General features: G+C 38.6%; 1 pseudogene across 1 annotated transcript; it reads left to right on the forward strand.

Moving 5' to 3' along the window:
• Positions 1 to 422: 422 nt before the first annotated feature.
• Positions 423 to 10,579, forward strand: LOC103713964 (heat shock protein 90-6, mitochondrial-like; annotated as a pseudogene). The gene is made up of 20 exons (XR_016398434.1): positions 423 to 658; positions 2,413 to 2,613; positions 2,713 to 2,786; positions 3,365 to 3,490; positions 3,586 to 3,679; positions 3,779 to 3,862; positions 4,056 to 4,160; positions 4,251 to 4,364; positions 4,520 to 4,582; positions 4,711 to 4,785; positions 4,906 to 5,010; positions 5,871 to 6,002; positions 6,105 to 6,197; positions 6,323 to 6,400; positions 6,582 to 6,836; positions 6,975 to 7,077; positions 8,559 to 8,733; positions 8,824 to 8,929; positions 9,273 to 9,362; positions 10,214 to 10,579. The product of XR_016398434.1 is annotated as a heat shock protein 90-6, mitochondrial-like (transcript).
• The last annotated feature ends 17,313 nt before the right edge of the window (positions 10,580 to 27,892 follow it).

The following is a 27,892-nucleotide window of genomic DNA, read 5'->3' on the forward strand; positions in this document are numbered from 1 at the left end:
TCTCTTTTATGGTTCGAAACTTGTTTCGTAAGTTATTGACCTCTCCTCAACTTGAAGACTAAGTGAGGAATGTTGTACTCAGATTGGCTTTGAATAGAGATGGAAACCTGGTGGGTTGGGTTAACTTAGAGATACACATATCCAACTCGAGATAAGCTTGACCTAAGCTTGATATTCTTAACCTAGGGTCGAGTCAGGTCAGGTCTAGGTACAGCGGTACACTGGGTAAGTGGTCAATTCCAATCCACTGGTCAATTGAATGGGTCGGATCTGGTCTGAACCATATCTAAAACCCATTTGGGTCGGATCCGGGTAAATGTGCAATTATCCACCACCCCTATCCCCTCCAGTTCTCACGTGGCCCCCGCATCCAGAAGCTTCTCCGTGTCTCCCCCACGGAAACCAAAGGCGCCACTTCTCTAAAATCCCGACCACTCACTTCCCATTCCAAGCGTCAAGCCCTCGATTGCCTCCAACGTCTCTCCCTCCCGACCGCGACGAAGAAGAGATAGACGGGTAGAGTGAGAGAGACAAGGAAAAAGAGGAGTAAATGCTTGAAGCTTCGAGGCGATCCGTCTCCGTCGGCGTGCGCGCAGGTGGCGCGCGACGCCGAGCGTTGGCTCCCGCCGCCTCCACCTCCCCGTCTTCCCCCAACTCGGTATACCAAGGATTCCGAATTCCTTCAATCCAAGAATTTATGCTTTCTCTGTCTTTTCTCTAACAATGATTCTTTCTTTCTTTGTTTTCTTTTTCTGTTTTTGGATTTGATTTGATAAGTGAGAGTTGACTTATTGAATTGATGGTGTATTTTCATTTGCTTGTGTTTGATATGAATGGTTTTATCTTTGAACGAGGTCATACATTTGGTTATTTTCATTTTGCGTTGTCTTTTACCTTATTAAATTGAATTGGTTTTGTATTGGTTGCTCTAGTTTGGGGGCTGAATCGACTGTCATTGTTGTCATGATAAAGGATTTGATTGATTTTAGCTGGAAGTTTGAAGCTTTTTTGCTGAGTAATTAATTTAAAAAAATGAAATTTTGGATTCTTACGTTATATTTAGCTTGTACCGTATTCATTTTTTAAAATCTGTATAGGAAATGGAAATGGAGTTCAATAATTGTTTATATTTTATACTTGCTTTGATCTAGGGCTGAAATTGGATTGGATATAGATCAGGTACTGGCATATCTATATCCATATTTATTTTGTTTGATGAATACAAGTATGGATATGGATGTTAGTCGAATACAAAAAATTCATATCTGTATTTATTTTAAGCGGATATAGATCCAAATCAGATAGTGGAGGTATGGATATAAGTCTAATAATTAAACTTTATGGCCACAAAATCAAAGATATTATTAAGTGAAAGGTAAAGCAAGTTAATATGGTTATTTATTTATAAGTGCTATATCAAATTAAATAAGATTACAAATAGAATCAAATATCTGGATACAGAATGGATACTTGTCTATCCATATCTATATTCTTTTTTTCTTTTTTTTTTATGAACGTGGATATGGATAAGGATATTAGTTGGATGGTCAAATTTCTATTCATATCTGGATAGACTCGAATATGAAATAGATCTGGACAAATATTATCTGGTCCACTTTCACCAGTAGTTTTGTCTAATGGTTTTTTTTTGCAATATTAACAATGTGATCCCAATTAGCTTAGATAATGAAAATGTTCCTTTTATGTTAAAAAAAGAAGCTTTTTATAAGTGAATATATGGAAATGGATTTTGATCAGTTGATGGGAGGCTAATAATTAATGTATTAGAATGGTATCAGCATGGTGAGAAATCTTATTTTGGATCATGTGTGGAGTGTGAATACTTGTAACTTTGTAAATTATAACTGTCAACTTTTCTTGTGGCTCATTAGTGTCTCTTTTCTGAAAAGAGATCTCATAAGGGTTCTTTGGAAGTCTTCAAGCTTTACAAGGGAGAGCGAATAGTTTATAAGCATGCATGCAATTGTCAGCTCAAATTCTTATCAATTTTTGTACTTTAATATATTGTGGGGCTTTGGTTAGCATTGCTTTCCCTATGCTGTTTCTCCATCTGCCTAAATCTGAACAGTTCTGTTTTACAATATATATTGTCATATTTTTAACAACAGATGACCAAAAGCCTTTTCCCTTTTCCTTCCTTTAGCTGGCCTTTTGGTTCTTGAGTGGAATTTTTTGATCATTAAAACTAATTATGTTTATTTCGTTCCTGTTTTAGATACTATCAGATTGTAGTCGCAGCATCCTTAACTGACACTTCGCTATTTCCTTTACATGTGATGTGCTCATTGTACTAAAATAGATGATAGATTATTGGTGTCTTCGGAAGTTATGTGAAATCTCAATGAGTTAAATTTGTGTAACCAATGTTATGTATTTTCTTCTTTCTTTTAGTTAATGGAGGAAAAGGACAAACTCCCTCAATTCCAAACTAGATGGCTTTCTATGTTTTCTGCAACAAAAACCAATGACCCAAACCATGAAATGCAACCAAATGTTCGAAACGGATTTTTTGTTAGCAACCGTCATGAGTCAACTTCTGCAGCAGTTGATACATCTGATCCACCAAGTGAGGAATTGAAGTACCAGGCTGAGGTATTTAGTCCATTTCTAGAGTCAAGATTACTTCCTCTTTTCTTGTAGTTGTAAAGATTGCTGGGGTCAAACATTTGCTCGTGGTCTTGTATTTGGCAGGTTTGTCGCCTCATGGACCTCATAGTTCATAGCTTATACAGTAACAAAGAAATATTTCTTCGGGAGTTGATTAGGTAAGTGGAATTTCACTATATACTACTGTTATTTTAGAGATGCTTCATTTTCATTCAGATTTTTGTTTTTGTGAACAGAAAAATCAAATTGGTATTTTGGTCATATTGATACATTCTCTCGATACTATTTTGAAAAGTCGTGGTCATGGTTCTCACAAACCAGTTTTCATGCTTGTTGCTTAATGTTAATTTATCTCAGAAACGGTGAACTTTCAGGCAAGTGTGGTTTACATGCTCATTTTCAAGACCCATCCCATGTTCTGACAATGCAGTATACCACGCTTTAACCAGTCTCGTGTAAACTGGCCGCTCTGGCCTTAATGGTATAAAATAGTTTGTTGTACATATGAAATGGTTTGTTGTACATCAACTAAGTGCTAAAAGAAATGTTCATCCTACCAAGTAATATGTTCGGATGAATTTTTGTGAGAGCATTGGACTCAGATTAGTTAGTTAGGAACAGAGAATGTAATGGTTTTTAAGGTTATTTTCATAATGGGCATCCATTAGTGGATATCTTGTCAAAACTGTTGTGGACCTAATTCATTTTCTTTAACTTTTTTTTTTTTTTTTGGAAGCAATGCAAGTGATGCACTTGACAAGCTACGTTATCTGAGTGTTACTGAACCTAAACTACTGAAGGATGCTGTTGACCTTGACATCCGTATCCAAACAGACAAAGACAATGGGATAATCACAATTACGTGAGTTTTCTTTTTGAGTCTTAATTATTAGCAATATGGGGTGCTCTTCTTGTATGCTATAGAGACTTTCACAAAGGCTTTTGTATTTTCTTCAGGGATACTGGTATTGGTATGACCAGACAAGAACTTGTTGACTCTCTGGGAACTATTGCACATAGTGGAACAGCAAAGTTTCTAAAAGCCTTGAAGGTATGATGTACCGAACAATGCCATTCATATTCCTTGTTTGTTGACAACAATATAGTTGATTCATATAGATAATATTTATATTTGAGTCTTTAACCACAGGAGAGCCAAGAAGCCGGTGCTGACAGCACTCTGATCGGCCAATTTGGTGTCGGCTTTTATTCATCATTCCTGGTTTCTGACAAGGTATATTCTCAAACCAGTCTTCCCATGTTTTCTAACACATGTATTTCCTGATTCTAAGCAGTGGAGCAATGAATGCTTTCTAGCTGTGAACATCTCAAGATTGTTTTTTCAAGTGCATCTTCATGCAGTTGCAGTCTAATTACTAGTTTCTTCTCATTCATTTTTACTGATTGCCATTTCTTGTGACAAACAGGTGGTTGTTTCAACAAAGAACCCAAAATCTGATAAGCAATATGTGTGGGAGGGAGAGGCTGGTGCTAGTTCTTTTACAATTCGGGAGGAGACCTTGTACCTCAAGGTCTTTAATAGGCTCCACTAATTGCTTCCAACTAATTGCTATTTTATTCCAAAATTAATGTTCTAATATCTCCATCTCTGCATTTATCAGCATGATGACAAGGGTTTTGCTCATCCTGAAAGGATTCAGAAACTTGTGAAGAACTACTCACAATTTGTTTCTTTCCCAATATATACATGGCAAGAGAAGGGTTTTACTAAAGAGGTAAACAGTATTTGGCAAAAAGTTAACATTACTTTATTCTCTATTTAAAAATAAACTTAAGTGGAAGAAACCTGTCTATAAGGTTTGGGGGCGATATTCTGCAAGAAATGAGCTGTACGTGATATTTTCCTGCATGTAATTTGTTGTTTCATCAGATTGAGGTTGGCGAGGATACTGCTGAAGCTAATAAGGTTGGGGAGGAAGATTCCAAAGCTGAGGTAACTGGCTCTGAGAATTCTTCATGGTGTTGTATATTGTAGCTATATCTCTACACTTTGGATATTTTGGTGGTGAACTGATAGTTGTCTAATAATTTATTTGGAGTTTGATCATGATATTCTTATAGACAAAGAAAAAAACCAAAAAAGTTGTGGAGAGATATTGGGACTGGGAGCTCACAAATGAAACCAAACCTATATGGGTGAGTATGACTTCTTTTTTTGCATAAATATTGAAGTCCTTTGATTACGTAGCTTGTATATGTTTTTTCTCATGTCTTTCAAATCAAGTGGCATGTATTCATATTCATGTTCATGTGCAGCTTCGCAACCCTAAAGATGTCACTAATGAAGAGTATAATGAGTTCTACAAGAAGGCTTTTGATGAGTACTTGGATCCTTTGGCCTCATCACACTTCACCACTGAGGTACAGTTGTTGTTTTTATTTTCCCTTGATTGTTAAAACAGGAATTTGTTGAGTAGGAAGGTATTAAAGCTGAATATTTCTCATATCTGACGTTTCTTTGGTTGGTAATGAGAGATTGGTGTATGTCCTGCTACCTTCATTACATACTTACAGATAGTAATATAGAGTTTGATATTTGCATTTGTCACCAATGAATGTTCTCACATACTGATGAAGTGATCAATTGGCTGCCTCTTGTAGTCCAATCATCATTACTATTGCATGTATGGTAGTAAAAAATTTGACATCTAATTTTTTGGTAGTAAAAAGTATTTTAATAAAATATATGCTAGAGCTTTAATGTATAAAGTGCGTGGGCTGACATACTCTTTTGCACCCTTCTATAGCCCTGAATGACAAGAAAGTATCAGATTAGTTTGATGTTGCTTGTGTTGAAAAAAATATTCCTTTCAGAAGAATTAACATATTCAAGAAACTTTGTCTTATTAAGTTGTATTATGTTATGAGATATCCTAATCCTTGGTTTGTATACTAGGCCAATGTCTCCAGAGTTTCAGTGTCTCTAACCCATTTCTTTCTACCATATTGTTTTGTTCCTGTTGGAGGGACATGCCCTTGGAATGCAACTTGTCCATGTTACCATCTGCATAAACCTGGTCCCTTGTGTATACATACACACACATGTATGCTTGAATCCATCTTTCTTTCTTTGTGTGTTTTTTTTTTGCATGCCCCAACACCGTAGATATGCTAATGCTCTGATGTGCACCCAAGGACACTCAATGCATTGTCCTGTTTGTGCCAGTGAAACACTTATTTATGTACTGTTTCTCTGAGTCTCTCCAACTTGCTAATTGCAGGGTGAAGTGGAATTCAGATCTATTCTTTTTGTGCCTGCTACAAGAAAGGATGACATAGTTAACACAAAGACGAAGAACATTAGGCTTTATGTCAAGCGTGTATTCATATCCGATGACTTTGATGGGGAATTGGTAAGAAGGATATTCATCCCTTAACGTATTGCCTTAACACTTCCTTTTATTTCTTTCATTTTTTCTTTAAGGAAATTAATCTTTATTCATTTGGTTGTTTAGTTCCCAAGATATATGTGCTTTGTTAAAGGTATTGTTGATTCAAATGATCTTCCACTGAATGTCTCACGTGAGATCCTTCAAGAAAGTCGAATTGCAAGTATATTTGCTGGATCTGTTGAATCTCAAGATATTTTTCATCTTTCCTGGACATTTTTGGAGTCATGAATGCTTATCAGGAAGAACCTCATAGTGGTTGCTCTCTATTATTATCTTGATAGGTGCGCATCATGAGAAAGCGGTTGGTTCGCAAGGCTTTTGATCTGATACTCAGCATTTCTCTTAGTGAAAACAAAGAAGTAAGAAGTTATTTTCATTTGCTTCGAAACAAATATGCTGTAGTTCTGCTGTTAGGACTGCAGTCTCTCTATTAGAATCTAGTCCCTGTTTCTTACATGCCCTATTCCAACTTAGTTGATTAATCTTTTTTTCCTCAATATAAACCTGTTTTAATTTCTCTATTTTTTCCATTTACTTTAGGACTATGAGAAGTTCTGGGAGAACTTTGGCAAATTTCTGAAATTGGGTTGCATAGAAGATTAGTCGAATCACAAACGCATTGCTCCACTTCTTCGGTTCTTCTCTTCTCAGAGCAAAAATGAGTTAATTAGCTTAGACGAGTATGCTGAGAACATGAAACTAGAACAAAAGGATATCTACTACATTGCAGCAGACAGTTTGACAAGTGCAAGAAATGCTCCTTTCCTTGAGAGACTGCTTGAAAAGGATTTTGAGGTATACTCATCATGCTGGTGATTTTTATTCTCTTATGAATCCATCATATTTGTCTATATGCCATGATTTTCTTCAGTTTTCATTACAACTACTAGAGTGTTGTTCATAAACCTTTTTCTTTGCTTTCTTTTGTTGCAGGTGCTATTTCTAGTTGATCCCATGGATGAAGTTGCCATCCAAAACCTGAAGTCCTATAAGGAGAAGAACTTTGTTGATATCAGCAAGGAAGATTTAGACCTAGGTTAGTTATTCATTTTTCACTTTTCATTTATAATCAAGTATGGATAGTTGTTCTTTTTGGTTAGTGGAACTCTCCTGTACAACCTACATAGCCACATCAATGGTTAGTTCTCATGGTATTTCTTTCAGATCTAAAACAGCAAATGGAATCTATAATTCCAACTTGAGTTTTATCTTTATTATATGAAGGAAGTTTTGAATTAAGGACATGCCAGGTTCCATCTATGAACTTTTTTGACAAAGATGTTCTTCAATTAATCTAATAAGTACCCTCACTTGTCAAGGGGGAAAAAAGGAAAAAGAAAAGGCCTGAAATCTCTGAACCTCTTTTCAAGCAGTTCCAAAAAGGAAACAAATCCTTAATTCTCCTGTTAATGGGGCCTCTTTTTCTGATTCAAATTCAAATTATATTTTGAATCTCGTCATCCCAGCTTTTGAACTTTTTCCCAAAACATAGCCTAGATATTTAGAAAAGCCATGAACCCATCACAATCCTCAGCTAGAATTTGCTATTCTCATTCTTAGTTCTATGTTTGCTTTTCTTTCATGTTCTTTTATCAATTTATTCTATTTTTAGTTTTCTATCTTTGCATTTTATGCATATTTTATTATTTTATTCTGTTTCTTATATTCATTTTTTGTACATCTTGTTTATTAGTATTTATCCTCCACATAAATTGCACATGCTGGTTTGCTAATGTTTATTTTTCAAGCAAATAATTTCATGATTTGTCGTACCACCCTATATCGTCTGGTACGGGGCATACCGTACTGTACCGAAAGAAGACTAGTACGAAACTTAATTTCAAGTCGGTACAAGCCCTGTACTGAGGCATACCGAGATAAAAATTGAGAAAAATGGTTAGAGCACTATTTCGATACAGGGGTGTACTGTATCATACCGTACTGAATTGCTAAGGTTCTGATATGGTACCTGCTATCGAGATTGCGGACCTTGGATAATTCAAACTTTAATGAGTATGTTGCATGAAAGTCTCCATTGATTTAATTTCATCTAATTGCGGGGTGTGTTTGTTTACATGTTGAGTACCTGAACTTTAGTTCTAAGCATTTCAGTTCTGAGAACTTAAGTTCTGCGGCTTGTTTTGGAGAAAGTTGGTGAATAGGAAGTGAAAATTTGGGCATTAGAACTATCATTAAATTATTATTAATGATGATTGTTATTTAATTATAAATTGTCCATTTGTAAGAGGGGAATGAATGGAAAGGGCATTAAAGCAGCATTTAATGTCTGCTTTCCCAGATGGAACTGGACTTTGGAGTCCCTCAGGCTGAAGTCAAGTTTGGCAATTTTGTAGTAGTGGGAAACCAAATTCCTTACTAAAGCCGTTCACTTGGAAACAAAGACATCTTTATCTAGGGGAGACAGGAAAGATTTTGTGCTGAGTGTTAAGTATCATTTAATTTTTTAATTGTTATGTTAATTCTGATGTGGTATCTGTTATAAATCATCATTGCCAGGTGATAAGAATGAGGAGAAGGAGAAGGCATTTAAGCAAGAATTTGCCCAGACCTGTGACTGGATCAAAAAGAGACTGGGGGACAAGGTTGCTCGTGTTGACATTTCTAGCCGCCTTAGCAGCTCTCCATGTGTTCTTGTTTCTGGGAAGTTTGGCTGGTCTGCTAATATGGAGAGGCAAGTCTTTCATAATAATGCACTTCCTCATGACAAGAATCGTTATTGAAATATGTAAATTGAGGGTTTTATGTTTTTGGTCTACTGCAGGTTAATGAGGTCACAGACCTTGGGAGATGTCTCAAGCTTGGAGTTCATGCGTTCAAGAAGAGTATTTGAAATTAACCCAGAACACCCTATCATCAAGAACTTGAATGTGAGTTATTATTTGCATCTAACATTCTTATTTTCTACCATCTTTGAGCTTGAGTATTTTATTGCGCTCATATGATAGGAATATATGTGGTTGAAAAGAAAGATTAGAAGAGTCAACTCAACCAAAACTGGACATCTGAATTGATTTTTACCTTAACAGATACAATTTAGGTCCTTTAACAGCAACATGTGGTGTTAAGTATATTATGATTGTACCTATAGATATGGCCGAAACCATTTTGAGAAGCTCCTAATGATAGTTATCGAAGCCAGTGAATTCATTGACGTAACTGAATATTTAGATCCTCAAACCCATAAAAAAAATTTTCTGTGGAAAAATGCAGGTTGCATGCAGGACTTGCCCTGATGATCCTGAGGCTCTGAGGGCTATCGATCTTTTATTTGACACAGCTCTGATTTCTAGTGGCTTCACTGTCCATCAAGCCTATTTCTAATACTAAAAACTAGGCTTATGTTTTTATGATTACGTACACAGTTTATCTCCTACTAGAGTAAAATGTCTGCAATACACGTGTTTCTCTTGAGTCCCATGGTTCTTTGGATGATAAGCTCTGACTAGCCAATAAATATTATCTAGCATCTTGCTGACAATTCTATTTGAACATAAGTTCGTCTTTCAGTTGAGGGTCAACTCTGCTCCTTGGCAGGAACATGAACTTTCTACTGGACTGGGAAATCGGTCGTGTGACCTTAGAAATTAGCAAATGGCTTAATATGTATAGGAACTGTTTCTGGTATAGATAGTTATCTGTATTAAGCTCTGCATGGATTCCATTCCCTACTGAGGAAGCTTAACTAGAAACCAACCTTTCAGTCGCTTCAGAAATAGGTGAGGAGGCATTTGACCCATATAGCTTGATCTTATTGAACTGTTTGGGGGTTTATGTTCCCATAAATCTCGAAAGTCACTTGTTAACTGTCTGAGTTATTTAGATATTCCCCCTGTACAATCTTTTCCCCCGGCTATTCAAGACTCATGCAAATTGCTTGTCATAGTTTACTGTAAAATATAACTGGTTAAACTTCTCAGGCCCAGACTGTTGAATTGTAGTGTGTCCTCTCCATTTCTTAGTTGTTTATATTCTATTTGTCTCGTGTTTTTATTTTTTTTTAAAAAAATGGACATTTGGCACAGTTATGTATTGCTGTGATGCACACCGGACATGCTCGTTCTGATTAGTACTTATCATCCAGGGAGACCTTTTTCGGAGTCCCCTAAGCTCTTGGTTGTTGCACTTTTAGCCGTGTACATGTGGTATTGCAGCCGGATAACCCATCAGAACTCGGAGGGAAGATATATGAGATGATGGGGTCAGCTCTTGCTAGCAAATGGAGGTCTGCAACCCCCTAGGTGCAGCATGTGCCACCAAGCCAGTCTGCCAGACCTCAAAACCCTAAGGCATTTGAAGCGGAGGTTGTGCAACCAGTTGACGCTGGTGGTCAGAAACGAAAAGTTGGTGGTCCTTTTTTTTTTTTTAATGATGCTTCAATTACAGAAAGCTTCATGATTGTACACAGATGGGGGGGGGGGGGGGGGGGGGGGGGGGAATATAATAAAAGAATCTAAGCATGAAATAGAACACAGTTGAACATCTTGGTAGTCAGGCATTTATTTCGGTGCTTTTGGACATTCATGAAGCTTGATGATCTTTGTTCCTGTTCTGGAAACTTTTTCATGGTCTAGTAGTTCATTTGTATCATTTACAAGGAAAAGTTGGATAGAAGAAGGCAATGATACCTGAAATATTCTTGGAAAGGAAACCAAGGTGAAAGGATTAATAGTTATGGCAGATTAGTGGTATAAATTTACGAATGTGTGTTATCACTCAAAAAGCAATACGGATCAGAATCCTGTCACTTGGTAAATTGTCATGGTTCTATTTTTCATCCCAAATTTTTCTTCTTTTATAACCTCCTAATGTTTTTTACTTACAATAAAGAGTTAAGTTGCATTGCCTCAAAAATTTGTAGCATATTGTGGAGTTTTCTAATTCCTTCTTTGCTCTGGAATGTTAATAGCTGCCTCACTCTGTTCTTTTACATCATTAACTGTTTTGTAAGCCGTCTTTGGCTATTATAACATCTAAATTGTTTGTTTTGTTACCTCCTGCCAGTATCTGAAGCTTCTGCTCTAATGGTTGTTGAGATTAGATCACACTTTCCAATGGACTCTGTTAGGATTTTCAAGTAATTTTCCGGTGCCCCTGATCAAACTGTAGAAATTCGACCAACTAGTTTATTTGGGGACATGACTTGGTGCACTTTTTGGCTGGAACCTTACGGCCTTGCATGATTCTTGGAGTACTTTGCCCGGTAAGATTATTAACTTATAAAACTTATACTTTGAAGTCAACAACTTGATTATTATAGGGGTCAGATTTGGTTATTAGCAGGAGCTCCAATTGATAAGGGTCAGGAGTTTGGATTGAGGGTGGTGAAAAATTTTTCTTTAAAGTGAGGAGTGAAGGCATGTTCCAAGGTTCTGCCTGCCCTGAATCTGGTCGCCGAGGCCACTGGACCTTGGAACAAACGAAAAGAAAGCAAAAGCCTTTTTGAAGAAAACAAGTCTCAATGTTGTTCATGATTTAGATGAGAGATTGAACTCTGCCAAGAGGGGAGAGGACCTGACAAACCGATCGGAGTTGAGGTTGAAAGCTAATGGCTAATTGAAGTCTCTGAGTTCCAACCATTTGGCCGCCAAAGATTCAGAATAAATAGCTTGAAGGTTACTGCTGAAACAAAATCTGATAATCTGCTTTTATGGTGATTAGAAGAAATAACAAGATGGCAGCTCCAATTACAATTAGAATTCAAGACGCCAGGTTCCAATTAGAGTAGGAGGTTCCATTAAATATTCAAAATAGAAAAGAGCTATGGAGACCTTTCGATCTCCTCTACTGTGTCTTGAAGGGGTCATTGGTAGCCTTGAAAAGACTCCTAAAGGTAGCGGGGCAGCATAATTTCTTGTGAGAGCCATTAGCAATGGTCCCTCGGTGATTTCTAAGAAACTTATCCTAAGACCTGGATTTAGAGTCCTAAAGAGACTAAATAATTTAATTAAAGAAAATTTCCTCTGATGGCTATGTTGTTTCTAACAAGGTCCGGGGGTTGTAATTGTTGAATTAAATCAAATATTTTAAAATTTGAAAACCAAACATTTGACTTGGTCAACGGCCAAGTGGCAAGCATCCGCGCAAAAACAAGAAAACAAACATGGAAAGATCCTCAAAGGAAGCAAGCCATGAGAAGTGTCATGCATCCACGGGCAAGAGCAAGCATGGAAAGGCCCCTCGAAGATGGAAGAAAGCATGGGCGGCCAAGATGCAACAAGCCGTAGGATCCAAGGAGCACAAGAAGAAACGTCATCAGTCCGCAGAGGAGAGTCTGCTTCTTTTGATGCGCCTGAACCTATATAAAGAGCTGTAAGGATCATTTCAAATACAATGAAAAGTTTCTCTTCTCCCTATTTTAAGAGCCTATATAAAAAGTGCTCTAGGGATCATTAGGAAAAAAAGAAATAATTTTTTTTCTTCTTATCATAATTTCAATTATTTTTCTGAAATAATTATTGATTTATCAATTATATTTGTGCATCTAGGCTAACAATCCAAGAAAATTTATGCACTATTAGCACTAGATTTTAAATAATAACATTTATTATACATTTATGCTAACTTCACTTTAGTGCTTTTTTTTTTCAAGCAAAATATTAGATTGCCTAACCTCCAAGAGATTTATTAATACCTCCATTTGGACTCCTCATGGAGTAATTTTCAGATTCCATTCAAACAGAAATTCGGAAATTGGTTAATTCATAAGAGCTAGCTTAATATTGCACTTAGGATGAAATTGAACAATATCTAGTGAAATTATCCATTGAATAACGGTGTCTAAAAAAAGCTTGTCAAAAAGGCCTACCCGCCTAAGAAAGGCTGGTACTTAAGTAAGCCAAGTGCTCCACCATCGATCTAAAGCTGATCTGGCTGTTATTGTTTGAATTTTTCAGCTAGACATCTAAAGTTCAAATTAGATATCAGTGCAATAATTTGACATAAACCTTTTCATTTTTATAGGTGTCAAAACTTTGTTAATTAAGCTACAAATCAATAGCTTCCCACACATCTGAAAATCTTAGTACAAAATCTGAGAAGTTTGAATTTGAATTTGAATTTCCCTCCATGCGGCTGATTAGGAACTTATTTCATGCTCACCTTCCCCATTTGATTTTCAGCATGTGCCCCACATAGGAGAAGTTTGAATTTGAATTTTTTCCCCATGTGACTAATTAGGAAGTAGTTTCAATTATCCCGCCAACAAGTCATGTATGGCACATGAGTCTTAGGTCTATATAAGGGAGTCATAGGCCTTTTGTGAGGATATATCTTTGATCGTTGTATTTACTCTTTAATGCACTTGAACTTAATCCCAAAATTAGAACTTAAGAATAATGACAAATGTGAGATATATGTAGAGGCCAAATTATCTAAAAGACCCTTCCACTATGTAAGTGGAGATTCTGATCTCTTTGAACTCATAGATAGTGATGTATATGACTCAAGGAGAACCTCAAAGGGTAGAAACAAATATTTTGTAACTTTCATAGATGACCTTTCTAGATACTGTGATCTCTATCTTATCAAAGCTAAAAATGAGATTTTAAATAAATTCAAAATCTATAAAGCAGAGGCTGAAAACTAACTAAATAAAAAGATTAAAACCTTAAGATCTGATAGAGGAGGTGAATATACCTCATTTGAGCTGACCCAGTTCTGTGAAGAACATGGGATAATTCATAAAGTGACAACTCCCTATTCACCCCAATCTAATGAAGTAGCTGAAAGAAAGAATAAAATTTTAATGGATATGGTTAACTTTATACTAATTAGTTCAGGTGTACCAGAAAATCTTTAGGAGGAGGTACTAGTAACTGCATCTTATATCTTGAACAGAATTTCATTCAAATATAATGACAAAACCCTATATGATATCTGGAAACAGAGAAAATCTAACTTAAAATACTTAAAAGTGTGGGGATACTTAGCTAAAATAAAAATTTCAAAAAATAAAAAAAAGAAAATTAGACCCAAAACAGTAGATACAATATTTATAAGATATAGAATTGAGAGTAATGCTAATAGATTTTTAGTATTTAACTCTCAAATAAATAAAATTAAGAACAATACCATAATGGAAGCCGGAGATGTAATCTACTTTGAAAGTATATTTTCCTTTAAAATAAGGATAAATGATCAAATAACTACTAATAATAATCTAGGGACTAGTTCAAGCAGAATCAGATTTAGAGAAGAAGAAGAAGAAACCGAACCTAGGAGAACTAAAAGAACTAAAGTTGAAAAAAACTTTGGAGAAGACTACCATACATTCCTAATATAAGACTCCCCTACTTCTTTAGAGGATGTCATGAAATCTTTAGATGTCCCTTCTGGAAAGAAGCAATAGATAATGAAATGCAATCCATAGTTCAAAACCACACTTGAAAATTGGCAGACCTACCCCTAGAAAGTAAACTCATAGGGTGTAATGGATCTTTAAGAAGAAACTTAGGCCACATGGAACTGTAGATAAATACAGGGCTAGGTTAGTAGCCAAAGCTTTTACTCAAAAATCTAGGATCGACTTCTTTGATGTTTATGCCCCTGTAGCTAAAATCAATACCATTAGGATCCTTGTTGCCTTGGCTTTCATTCATAAGCTGGTTATATGTTGCCCAGATAGACAACCCAAGAGGGGGGGTGAATTGGGTTTTAAAATAATTTAGCTATTTAAAACGTTGTGGATGACTAATTAAAACTATTGCAAGTTGTTTAATTAATTGCTATGTGCTGTAAGTGATATGAGAGTAAGAGAAAGAGAGACAATCAATCACAAACACCAAGTTTTATAGTGGTTCGGAGCTAACCCTTGCTCCTACGTCCACTCCCCAAGTCTCACTTGGGAATTCACTATAACCCCTTGGATTACAGCCGGTTGTTTTCCAAGCTCACAACCAAACTTGTTGTTTTACGAGCTCACAACGAACTCGGTCGGTTTTCCCAGGCTCACCGACTAGAACCAACCCGATTGTTTTCCCGGGATCACAATCGAACCCTTACACGTTGGTTTTACACTCGGCTCACCAACCAACCTCAATACCCTTGATTCAATCCCCCGATTGAACCAAGCAAAGACAAGATGGAAGTAAAAGGTACAAACAGAAAACACAGCTTCTCAAAAAGCAGATAAATAACAATATAAACAGAAGAAAAGTTAGAAGCCCTCAAACACGTTTGAGTTGGAGTTGAGTGGGGCTTCTCGAACTTCGGGTCTCCTCTTGAATGTGTGGTCGACTTGAATGCAGGAGGAGGCTTCTTTAATTGCTGGAAAGAGGAAGTTGGATGGAGTTAATGCCGCTCTTCCCTCTTTTCGTTGAAGAACAGGTTGCAGAGATTGAATGCTTGATTACTTTGAGTGGAATAGTTATTCTCTACTTTGCTACAGTCCTCTGTGGCTATTTAAACCAACCCCCACGGAAACTAGCCGTTAGAGACCTTTTTCTGCCCGTTCTGCACACTCTGCACAGCCTGACAATATGTCCGTTGGTGGGTTGGAGTCGACTCGCGCGATCAGGAGTCGACTCGGCTGTAGCGGGAGTCGACTCATGCTTTTCTGGAGTCGACTCGGCAACTGTTTCGGATTTGAATTAAAGTAGCCTCTTCGACTGGGAGTCGACTCGTCTTGACCCGGAGTCGACTCGCCAACTTCTGGAGCTGACTTGGCATTTTCGGAGTCGGCTCATCCCATGAAGTCCACGGAGCCAATTTTCAACTTGGCCAACTCGAGTCGACTCGACTGTCCTGGGAGTCGACTCGGCGCTCAGAGCCCGAACTTCCGATCTTCTGTCTTTTGGCTCGTCCAGTCTTGGAGTCGACTCGAACTTCCCCGGAGTCGACTCGACTCTCAGTTTCCGAAACTAAGTCTTCTGCCCTTTTGGTGTACCGCTGCCTTGGAGTCGACTCGAGCTTTCTAGGAGTCGACTCGGCTCTCAGACACAGCAGATTGGTCTTCTGTCTTCTTTGGGGTCGCGGTGTCTAGGAGTCGACTCGCGTATTGCGGGAGTCGACTCGAATCTCAGAGTCCGAAAAATGTTCTCTGACTTTTTCCTTGTGTTCCTCTAAGAGTCGACTCTCACTTTCTTTGGAGTCGACTTGCCAACCATCGGAGTCGACTCGCGTTCCACTGGAGTCGACTCGAATCTCAGACCCGAAAACTGCTCTCTGACTTTTCTGCCTGTGACTCCTAGGAGTCGACTCATACTACCCTGGAGTCGACTCGGTGAACATCGGAGTCGACTCGCGCAGTTCAGGAGTCGACTCGCTGACAGGTTTTGAGTTGATGCTTTCTGTTCGTCTGTCTGTTCTCAGTCAGAGTCGACTCGTACTGATCCGGAGTCGACTCGAGCTCGTGCCAGTGAACTTGATAAGCTTGGAGTCGACTCGTGATACTCTGGAGTCGACTCGAGTCTCAGACTTTGGTTCAAGCTGACTTCTTAACTTATCCAAAATATTATGAACCAAGTCTAGAGACACTTAGACAAGATTTTCACTGAAACACTTAGTTGAATTCATTAGTAAACAAGAGATATACTCAAATGCTTTGAGCTCATCAAAATCAAATAGGGTTTTAATCAATCACTCCATAATCTCCCCCTTTTTGATGATGACAAAACATTGAGTATATGTAAAGTGAATTGCTCTATAAACAAGGAAGTAAAATCCATAAATGAATTCAGATGTCTGGTAATTTAATTTATCCAAGTTTGAAAGGTGTGAACAATAAATTTCGGAGTTAAAGCTCCCCCTTTCATTTGGAATTATATAAGCCTTCATATCATGCAATCAATTGTTTGGCTTATATATCTTTAATGATTTAGCTTGCTTAAAATTCAGATTCTCCCCCTCAACATATGCAATCTACTTTGTTTTGATTCATAAGAATTTTTGACTTTTAAATTTTTGGTTTTTAGAGGAAAAATCTGTCAATTTGTTCTTGAGTAGGATTCAGCTAATCTCCGAATATCCCTTGAATAGATTCTGGAGATTACTCCATTAGGAGCCCCAAAAGAGAGATAATGAGCCTCGAGGTACCAAATCCACTTAGAACAAATTTTTGTGTGTTTTAAAAGTTTTTCTTTTTTTTTATATTGATTTTCATTGATTCCTTTTACATATTTTATATATATTTCTCCCCCTTTTTGTCATCGTATCAAAAAGGAGGTAAGCACACACAATCAATCATAGATCAAATGGCACAGAATTGAAGAAGATATGGCTACTCATTGTATTGATTTGTATGTAAATACATTTGAGAATACAATAAGTAAAGCAAAAACAATACATGTCAAAATAAAACACAAAAAAACAGCTATGATCTCCTCGAGGATGTAGCTCCTCCTCTCGAAGATGTATCTCCTCCTCTCGAGGATGTGGCTCCTCCTCTCGAGGATGTGGCTCCTCCTCTCAATCTGCTATGCTCCATGAGGAGGGTGACTGCATCTGTAACATGCCCGAGCTGAGTGATAATCGACGAAGTGGCTCTGCTATGTGTAGTGGAGAGCTCAGTCACCGACGTCTGAAGTGCGTCCAGCTTGTCGATGAGCACATTCGACAAGCGCTCGGCCCCCTCGGTAGTGGTGTGCATGTCACGTCCTATGTCATCCCGCATCTGTCGAGTGGTGCTCGTGACCTCACTCAGGCTATGGAACTGGGCCTGGAGCAAAGTCCTCATGTTGTAGATCTCTTCCCGCACATGAGCCGTCATGTCAGTCACGGCCGTCAGGGAAGGGACCAACGCTGAAGATGGAGCGGGAGAGGGAGCAGGCACTGAACCTCGGAGCTCCCGAAGCAGATCATCCCGCAGATCTCGGACTATCTCCTGCCGCAGCTCCCGGAGCTGCTCAGGAGCGATGCGGACCTCCATGGGTGGTGGAGCCGAGGAGGAGGGTCCGGCGGAGGTGGTAGGAGCAGAAGTGGATGGAAAGTCCGGTAAGTCAGGATAGTCAGAATCTGGCTCAGGACTAGGGGAGTGTTTGGTGGTCTGTGTGGTGATGGAGGACTTCCTAACCCATGTCCCCTCTATCTTCCGAAACCCCATCCTGTGTAGGGTCCCCGAACGCATGCGATCAATCCATCGCAATGCGCGAAAGGGTTCCCCCTCAGGGATAGGAATCTCGTACTCCCTAAACAACAGAGTGAATACCATACCATAGGGTAGGGTGAGCCTAGGTCTGTCTAGTGGCTCACACAGGTATCGATAAATGAGTTTGGGGAAGTTGATTGGGGTGTCCTGAAGCATGTAGAACATGAGAGCTAGGTCTCTCTCAGATACAAAATCAAATCTCCCGGTCTTAGGGAAGATGGACCTAGACAATATACTCAGGAGGATCCGCACCTCAATCGGAAGTGAGCTAGCGGATACCTCGTCTAAGGGTGACTGGGGTGGATGCCCTAGAATGGCCGTAAGGGCCTCAACCCTGTCCTCGGGGTGTGTGGGAGCCACCCCTACTTGTGGAAGGTGGAGGATGTGGGCAATAAGATCCTCCGTAATGAACAGAGGGACACCGGCTACCGTGCCCTCGATACCCCCATCTCTCCGATGGACGGTACCGTAAAACTCTCTAACTAATCTAGGGTAAGTTGGGAGATCTAATGTGAGGAAATACTCTAAGCCCTGGACACGCAATCTCTCACCTATGGTGAAACCCTCCCGGGAGAGATAGTCGAAATCGACATATCTCCCGGTGGTGACGGCCTTCCCGGCGCACGGCCTCGCGGGAACCGCCCTCGGCGGGGAACAAGCCGGAGGTTGTTGCCTCGCGGGATCGTGCCGAGCCTTGGAGCACCTCTCGGGACCGGCCTCGGGTCGGGACCTCTTCCGGACTACGGTTTTACGCGGCATAAGGACCTAGATTGGGAGGAAAACCCTAAGAGACGGTGAAAGGTTGACGGAATAGGCTTGGGGACGACCGGGGACGACCTAGGAGTCGGCTCTAGGGCTTGTGAACAGTGGCGGCAGAGAATAGAAGTGTTTTCGAAACGACAAAGTTAGGGTTAAAAAGTCGGATCCCGACTGCGAGTCGACTCCACTGAGTCGCGAGTCGACTCGACCTCGAGTCGACTCCAGAATATGTGCGAGTCGACTCCCCCTCTGCTGCCATCAATCTCGAGTCGACTCCCGCAAATGCGCGAGTCGACTCCCCCTCAGGAGCCGACTCTGAAACTTACTCGAGTCGTCTCTAACTTTGGCACGCACCTAAAAATCATGCTATGTTCGTGCCGAATGAGGGAAAATCACTATATTATGATCTGATTTGATGATCATTGAAAAGAAACTCTATTTTAACCACAATCTAATCATCAAAATCAATGAATCTAGTGGAAACTACCACTAGGATGGATCAATCACTCCTAATCCCCTCCTAAGCACACTAAATCTCTCTTCACTTAGGGGTTTTGTAAAAATGTCAGCTAATTGATCATCAGTACAAACAAATTGTAGTGTCACATCACCATTCAGTACATGATCTCTTATGAAGTGATGTCTTATCTCAATGTGTTTAGTTCTTGAATGCTGAATTGGATTTTTAGTTAGATTAATGGCACTTGTATTATCACAGTTAATAGGTATTTTATCTTGTTTAATGCCATAATCTTCTAATTGTTGTTTGATCCACAAGATTTGAGCACAACAACTCCCGGCTGCAACATATTCAGCTTCAGCAGTAGATAATGCAACCGAGTTTTGTTTCTTGCTAAACCATGAGATTAGGTTTTCTCCTAGAAATTGACAAGACCCGCTGGTACTTTTTCTATCAAGCTTACATCCAGCGAAGTCTGAATCTGTGTATCCTATTAGGTTTAGGCTAGATTCTTTAGAATACCATAACCCTATGTTCTTTGTTCCTATTAGGTATTTAAAGATTCTCTTTACTGCAATTAGATGTGATTCTTTAGGATTAGCCTGATATCTAGCACACATGCAAACACTAAACATAATATCAGGTCTACTTGTAGTAAGATACAATAAAGATCCTATCATACCTCTATATAGTTTCTGATCTACAGATTTACCTGATTCATCTTGGTCTAATTTGCATGATGAGCTTATGGGGGTGCTGATTGATTTGTTTCCCTCCATATCAAACTTCTTGAGCATCTTCTTGATGTATTTGGCTTGATTGATGAAGATGCCTCCTTCAGACTGTTTGATTTGAAGCCCGAGGAAGTAATTCAGCTCTCCCATCATGCTCATCTCAAATTCACTCTGCATCAAGTTAGCAAATTCTTCGCAGAGACGATTGTTAGTAGCAACGAAAATAATATCATCAACATAAATCTGTACTAACAACATATCTTTGTTTTTCTTCTTTAGAAACAATGTAGTATCTACATTACCCCTAGAGAACTCATGTTCTAGTAGGAATTTGCTAAGCCTCTCATACCATGCTCTAGGTGCTTGTTTCAAACCATAAAGTGCTTTGTTCAATTTATAAACATGATTAGGGTATTGATGATTTTCAAAACCAGGAGGTTGTTCTACATATACCTCCTCATTAATATACCCATTTAAAAATGCACTTTTTACATCCATTTGAAATAACTTGAAGTCCTTAGAGCATGCAAATGCTAATAATAATCTAATAGCCTCAAGTCTAGCTACGGGAGCAAAGGTTTCATCAAAATCTATACCTTCTTCTTGATTATAACCCTTTGCTACTAGTCTAGCCTTATTCCTTATTATAATTCCATTTTCATCTAGTTTATTTTTATAAATCCATTTTGTACCTATAATTGGATATTCAGAAGGTCTCTCAACTAGATTCCATACTTTGTTTCTAGTAAATTGGTTTAATTCTTCTTGCATTGCATTTATCCAATTTACATCATTTTCGGCTTCTTCTATGTGTTTGGGCTCAAAGTGTGAGACAAAAGCTAGATGGTTATTTAAATTTCTAAGGGATGCTCTAGTCCTAACCGGTTGAGATGGATCATCTAGAATTAGTTCCTTAGGATGCCCGTGAGCATACCTCCAAGCTTTAGTTAGCCCATGATCCACAATAGCCTCTTGGCTTGATGATGCATCTTCAATCAATTTTTGATTGTCATCTTGTAATGTCATCTCATTTATCTTTTCTTCAAGAATTTCAGCCTCATCATCCAAATTACCTTTCTTACTAGAGGAAAAATCACTAGAATCATCAAACACAGCATGTATGGATTCTTCTATAACTAGGGTTCTTTTATTAAAGACTCTATAGGCTTTACTAGTTGTGGAGTAACCTAAGAATATGCCCTCATCAGATTTAGAGTCAAATTTACCTAGATTATCTTTCCCATTATTATGAACAAAACACCTACATCCAAAAACATGAAAGTAATTAACTTTTGGTTTTCTGTTTTTCCAAAGTTCATAAGGTGTTTTCTTTATAATGGGTCTTAATAAAATTCTATTTAATATATGACAAGAAGTATTAATGGCTTCTCCCCAAAAGTACTTAGGGAGGTTACTTTCACATAACATAGTTCTAGCCATTTCCTCTAGAGTTCTATTTTTTCTTTCCACAACTCCATTTTGTTGTGGTGTCCTAGGTGCAGAAAAATTATGGATTATCCCCTTTTTACTACAAAACTCATCAAATGACTGATTTTCGAATTCGGTACCATGGTCACTTCTAATAGCTATTACTGAGGTATCTCTAGCATTGGTTACTTCTTTATGGAATTTCTTAAAAACAGAAAATGCTTGATCCTTATGTGCTAGGAACATGACCCATGTGTACCTAGAATAATCATCTACAATAACTAGACCATATTTATTTCCACCTAGGCTTGTTGTTCTAGTTGGTCCGAATAGGTCCATGTGTAATAATTCTAGAGGTCTAGAGGTAGAGACACATTTTATGGATTTAAATGAGTTTCTAGATTGTTTGCCAAATTGACATGCTTCACATATTTTATTCTTTTCAAATTTTAATTTTGGCAAACCTATCACGGAATCTCTTTTAACTAGTTTAGTTATTGTGTCCATGCTTGCATGACCTAACTTACGGTGCCATAACCAACTAGCATCATTATCCTTAGTTTCATTAACAACTAAACATTGGTTATGTTTGGCAAGATCTTCAAGGTCTACAACATACACATTCCCACGTCTAATTCCTTTAAAAACTAAACTAGTGTCATTTGGGTTTGTTATAATGCATAGTGATGGTTTAAACATAACATCATACCCTTTATCACATAATTGACTAATGCTTAACAGGTTATGCTTAAGACCATCAACATATCTAACATTATCAATAAAAGTAGAAGGGGTAATTTGAACTTTACCAATACCAATGATGTGACCTTGGTTGTTGTCTCCAAAAGTCACAGCACCTCCCTTCTTAGCTTCAAGGGTGAAAAATTGATCCTTGTCACCCGTCATGTGTCTTGAGCAGCCACTATCCAAGTACCAGCAATTTTTGTCTTGGCTGCAAGACACTCCTACACAAGCAGATCATATAATCTTAGGTACCCAAGTTTTCTTGGGTCCTTCATGGTTAGTCATATTGGTTCCTTTTGGAATCCATACCCTTTTAATTTTTCTTTTAGTTTTTCCTTTCCTATAGTCACATACATTTGCCTTATGTCCTACAGTTCCACAACAAAAGCAGATTACTTTCTTAGTTTTGCTTTCTCCAGCTTTAACAAAGAAGTTACTAAGAAGTTTTTGTTTATTTTTTGGATTATACCCTAAACCCGCTCTATTAAATACTGCTCATTGACTATTTAGTATCATGTTCAATTTTTCAGAACTATATGTAAACTTTTCTACCAAAGGTTTGTACTTTTCAAGTTCTTTAGTTAGAGTTTGTTTTTCGGTTTTTAGAATGTTTAAATCTTTTATGAGTTTCTCGTTTAAGTTTTGTTTATTGTTTTTAAGTTCTGAAATTTTCTTAGTTAATTTTTCATTATCTTTACTCAAGGTATTAGTCTTTTGAGTTAAGAGTTGATTGCTTGTCTTAAGTTCTAAATTTTCTTTGATAAGAACATCTTTATCCTTAACTAATGAATCATACTTACGGATATAAGTTTGGTTAGTTACTTTTAGTTCTTTGTTTTTAGCATTTATAGCCTTATATTCAATCATTAGTTCATTAAAAGCATCATAAAGCTCATCAAAAGTAAAATCTAAAGGCGATTCGGACGTTACCTCATTTTCATTGGCCATGAAGCAGAAATTGGCCTTTTCCTCTTGTTCCTCATCCGATGAAGAGGATGATGAGTCAGAGTCGGATAGTGTTGTGATAAGAGCCTTCTTCTTCTTGTACTTGCTCCCCTTCTTCAGTAAAGGGCACTCAGCTCTTATGTGACCCGGCTTCTTGCACTCGTAACACCCAATCCCCTCATTTTCCCTTTCCTTACCTTTGTCCTTGCGGTAGGAATTTGAGGGGCCTCTTCTTTGATGATAGGACTTCTTGTGGTTGATGAATTTTCTGAATTTGCGCACAAGAAGAGCCTCACCATCATCTCCCTCAAGCTCTTCTTCTTCACTACTGCTGCTGCAAGACAAGTCTTTATTAGATGATGTAGATTTAAGAGCTATTACCTTTTTCTTATGGGAGGACTCTTCTTCGCTGTGCTGCTTCATTGTGAGCTCGTGAGTCATTAGGGATCCAAGGAGCTCTTCAAGTGGAAGCTTGTTCAAGTCTTTAGCTTCTTGGATTGCCGTCACCTTGGCTTCCCATGACCTTGGTAGACAGCGAAGAATTTTCCTGACAAGCTCACTGTTAGTATAGTTCTTGCCAAGGCTTTTTAGGCCATTGACAATGTCAGTAAACCTAGTGAACATGCATGTGATTGTTTCATTAGAATCCATTTTAAATAATTCATACTTATGAACCAATATATTTATTTTGGATTCTTTGACTTGATTCGTGCCCTCATGGGTCACTTCAAGTCTGTCCCAAATCTCTTTTGCAGAATTGCAAGTAGAGACCCTATTGAATTCATTTCTATCTAAGGCACAATAAAGCACATTCATAGCTTTAGAATTTAGTTGTGCCTTTCTCATGTCATGTTCATCCCAATCCTTTTCTAGTTTGGGTACCGTGACACCCTCTACATATATGGATGGGATGTATGGCCCATTTACTACAATGGTCCACATCTCATAGTCTTGGGCTTGGATGAATATTCTCATCCTAACCTTCCAATATGAGTAGTCGGATCCATTAAAGAATGGGGGTCTTTGGGTGGACTGACCCTCAATGTGGGAAGATCCAAATGGGGTTGTCATTTTGATCTTTGACTCTTAGAGTAGAAGAGTTTAGGCTCTGATACCACTTGTTGCCCAGATAGACAACCCAAGAGGGGGGGGGGGTGAATTGGGTTTTAAAATAATTTAGCTATTTAAAACGTTGTGGATGACTAATTAAAACTATTGCAAGTTGTTTAATTAATTGCTATGTGCTGTAAGTGATATGAGAGTAAGAGAAAGAGAGACAATCAATCACAAACACCAAGTTTTATAGTGGTTCGGAGCTAACCCTTGCTCCTACGTCCACTCCCCAAGTCTCACTTGGGAATTCACTATAACCCCTTGGATTACAGCCGGTTGTTTTCCAAGCTCACAACCAAACTTGTTGTTTTACGAGCTCACAACGAACTCGGTCGGTTTTCCCAGGCTCACCGACTAGAACCAACCCGATTGTTTTCCCGGGATCACAATCGAACCCTTACACGTTGGTTTTACACTCGGCTCACCAACCAACCTCAATACCCTTGATTCAATCCCCCGATTGAACCAAGCAAAGACAAGATGGAAGTAAAAGGTACAAACAGAAAACACAGCTTCTCAAAAAGCAGATAAATAACAATATAAACAGAAGAAAAGTTAGAAGCGCTCAAACACGTTTGAGTTGGAGTTGAGTGGGGCTTCTCGAACTTCGGATCTCCTCTTGAATGTGTGGTCGACTTGAATGCAGGAGGAGGCTTCTTTAATTGCTGGGAAGAGGAAGTTGGATGGAGTTAATGCCGCTCTTCCCTCTTTTCGTTGAAGAACAGGTTGCAGAGATTGAATGCTTGATTACTTTGAGTGGAATAGTTGTTCTCTACTTTGCTACAGTCCTCTGTGGCTATTTAAACCAACCCCCATGGAAACTAGCCGTTAGAGACCTTTTTCTGCCCGTTCTGCACACTCTGCACAGCCTGACAATATGTCCGTTGGTGGGTTGGAGTCGACTCGCGCGATCAGGAGTCGACTCGGCTGTAGCGGGAGTCGACTCATGCTTTTCTGGAGTAGACTCGGCAACTGTTTCGGATTTGAATTAAAGTAGCCTCTTCGACTGGGAGTCGACTCGTCTTGACCCGGAGTCGACTCGCCAACTTCTGGAGCTGACTTGGCATTTTCGGAGTCGGCTCATCCCATGAAGTCCACGGAGCCAATTTTCAACTTGGCCAACTCGAGTCGACTCGACTGTCCTGGGAGTCGACTCGGCGCTCAGAGCCCGAACTCCCGATCTTCTGTCTTTTGGCTCGTCCAGTCTTGGAGTCGACTCGAACTTCCCCGGAGTCGACTCGGCTCTCAGTTTCCGAAACTAAGTCTTCTGCCCTTTTGGTGTACCGCTGCCTTGGAGTCGACTCGAGCTTTCTAGGAGTCGACTCGGCTCTCAGACACAGCAGATTGGTCTTCTGTCTTCTTTGGGGTCGCGGTGTCTAGGAGTCGACTCGCGTATTGCGGGAGTCGACTCGAATCTCAGAGTCCGAAAAACGTTCTCTGACTTTTTCCTTGTGTTCCTCTGAGAGTCGACTCTCACTTTCTTTGGAGTCGACTTGCCAACCATCGGAGTCGACTCGCGTTCCACTGGAGTCGACTCGAATCTCAGACCCGAAAACTGCTCTCTGACTTTTCTGCCTGTGACTCCTAGGAGTCGACTCGGTGAACATCGGAGTCGACTCGCGCAGTTCAGGAGTCGACTCGCTGACAGGTTTTGAGTTGATGCTTTCTGTTCGTCTGTCTGTTCTCAGTCGGAGTCGACTCATACTGATCCGGAGTCGACTCGAGCTCGTGCCAGTGAACTTGATACGCTTGGAGTCGACTCGTGATACTCTGGAGTCGACTCGAGTCTCAGACTTTGGTTCAAGCTGACTTCTTAACTTATCCAAAATATTATGAACCAAGTCTAGAGACACTTAGACAAGATTTTCACTGAAACACTTAGTTGAATTCATTAGTAAACAAGAGATATACTCAAATGCTTTGAGCTCATCAAAATCAAATGGGGTTTTAATCAATTACTCCACATTATACATCAAATAGATGTTAAAACTACTTTCTTGAATGAGGACCTAGATGAAGAGATCTACATGGACCAACCTGAAGGTTTTATTGTCCTAGGTCAAGAGAAAAAGGTATGTAGGTTAATTAGATCTCTTTATGGTCTAAAATAAGCCCCCAAACAATGACACCTTAAATTTGATAAAACAATCCTAACTAATGGATTTAAAATTTAATAACACAGATGAATGTGTATATTATAAAAAGAAGAATAACAAAATTATAATCTTATGTCTATATGTAGATGATATCCTAAATTTTGGAACATACTTAAAAATTATTAATGAAGTAAAACAATTTTTATCTCTAAAATTTGACATGAAAGATTTAGGAGAAGCAGACCTAATCCTAAATACTAAAATCATAAGGAATGAAGATAGAATAACTTTGTCCCAAAGCCACTATATGGAGAAGATTCTTACAAAGTTTTACTACTCTGATTGTCATCCTATATCTACTCCCTATAATCCATCTCTTCATCTAAAGAAGAACTTAAGTGATCCAGTCAATCAAAGCTTGTATGCCCAGATCATTGGTTCTCTAGGGTTTCTTGCAAATTATACCAGACCTAATATTGCATATTCTGTAAACCGATTGAGTAGATATACTTACAACCCTAACAATGATCATTGGATTGCTCTAGAAAGAATTCTTCGGTACCTTAAGGGTATCATATTCTGGGATTACACTATTGTGGTTATCCTGCTGTTCTGGACTATAGTGATGCTAACTGGATCAATGATACAGTTGACACCAAATTCACCATTGGTTTTGTCTTCCTTTTAGGAGGTATAGTTATATCATAAAAGTCTACCAAACAAACTGTGGTAGTTAAGAGCACTATGGAATCTGAAATGATTGCCCTAGACACCACTAGCATTGAGGCCGAGTGGCTTAGAGATCTACTGGTAGATTTACCTCTTGTGACTTCATAATTACCTTCTATATCTGTTCATTATGACTGCAGATCTGCTATAGATAAATACAATCAAGAAAATGCAAATATGAAAATGAATAGGCACTTGAAAGTGTGCCATAAATCATTGAGATATAAATTAAAGAATAACTTGATTGCACTAAATTTTGTAAGATCCAAAAGAAATCTAGCTGATCAGCTTACCAAAGAATTGTCTAGAACAGTGGTTCTAGAGTTGTCGATAGGGATGGGGCTAACCCCATAAGTAAAGTCACCATGGTAGTAACCCAACTTGAAAAGGTTCAATAAATAGAAACAAGCTAGATAGATAACTAATGAGGAGTACTATTTGTTTTTCCCATCCCTAGAGTAACAATGCTAAAAAAAACAAGGATTAAGTTAAGTTTTTAATCTTAATGAATCCGAGACATATGAGGCATGGTACCTACTTGATCGTCCCCTTTTGAGGATTCATCTATATGTATGTAGTCGTGAGGCCGTGACTGTGGAAAGTGGGATGTTCCTTAATAACACACATGAAGAGATACCTGCACATGGCCGTAAAGCGCAAACCCGCTTCGAGCATGTTCATGCTATATTATATGTGTTGTTGATGAAATCTGAGCCATAGATCAAGGCTCAAGGCATAAT

The sequence above is a fragment of the Phoenix dactylifera genome, chromosome 15 (assembly GCF_051530095.1).
Source record: "Phoenix dactylifera cultivar Ajwa chromosome 15, Ajwa_hap1_PhDact_Kaust_v1.1, whole genome shotgun sequence".
Lineage (NCBI taxonomy): Eukaryota > Viridiplantae > Streptophyta > Magnoliopsida > Arecales > Arecaceae > Phoenix > Phoenix dactylifera.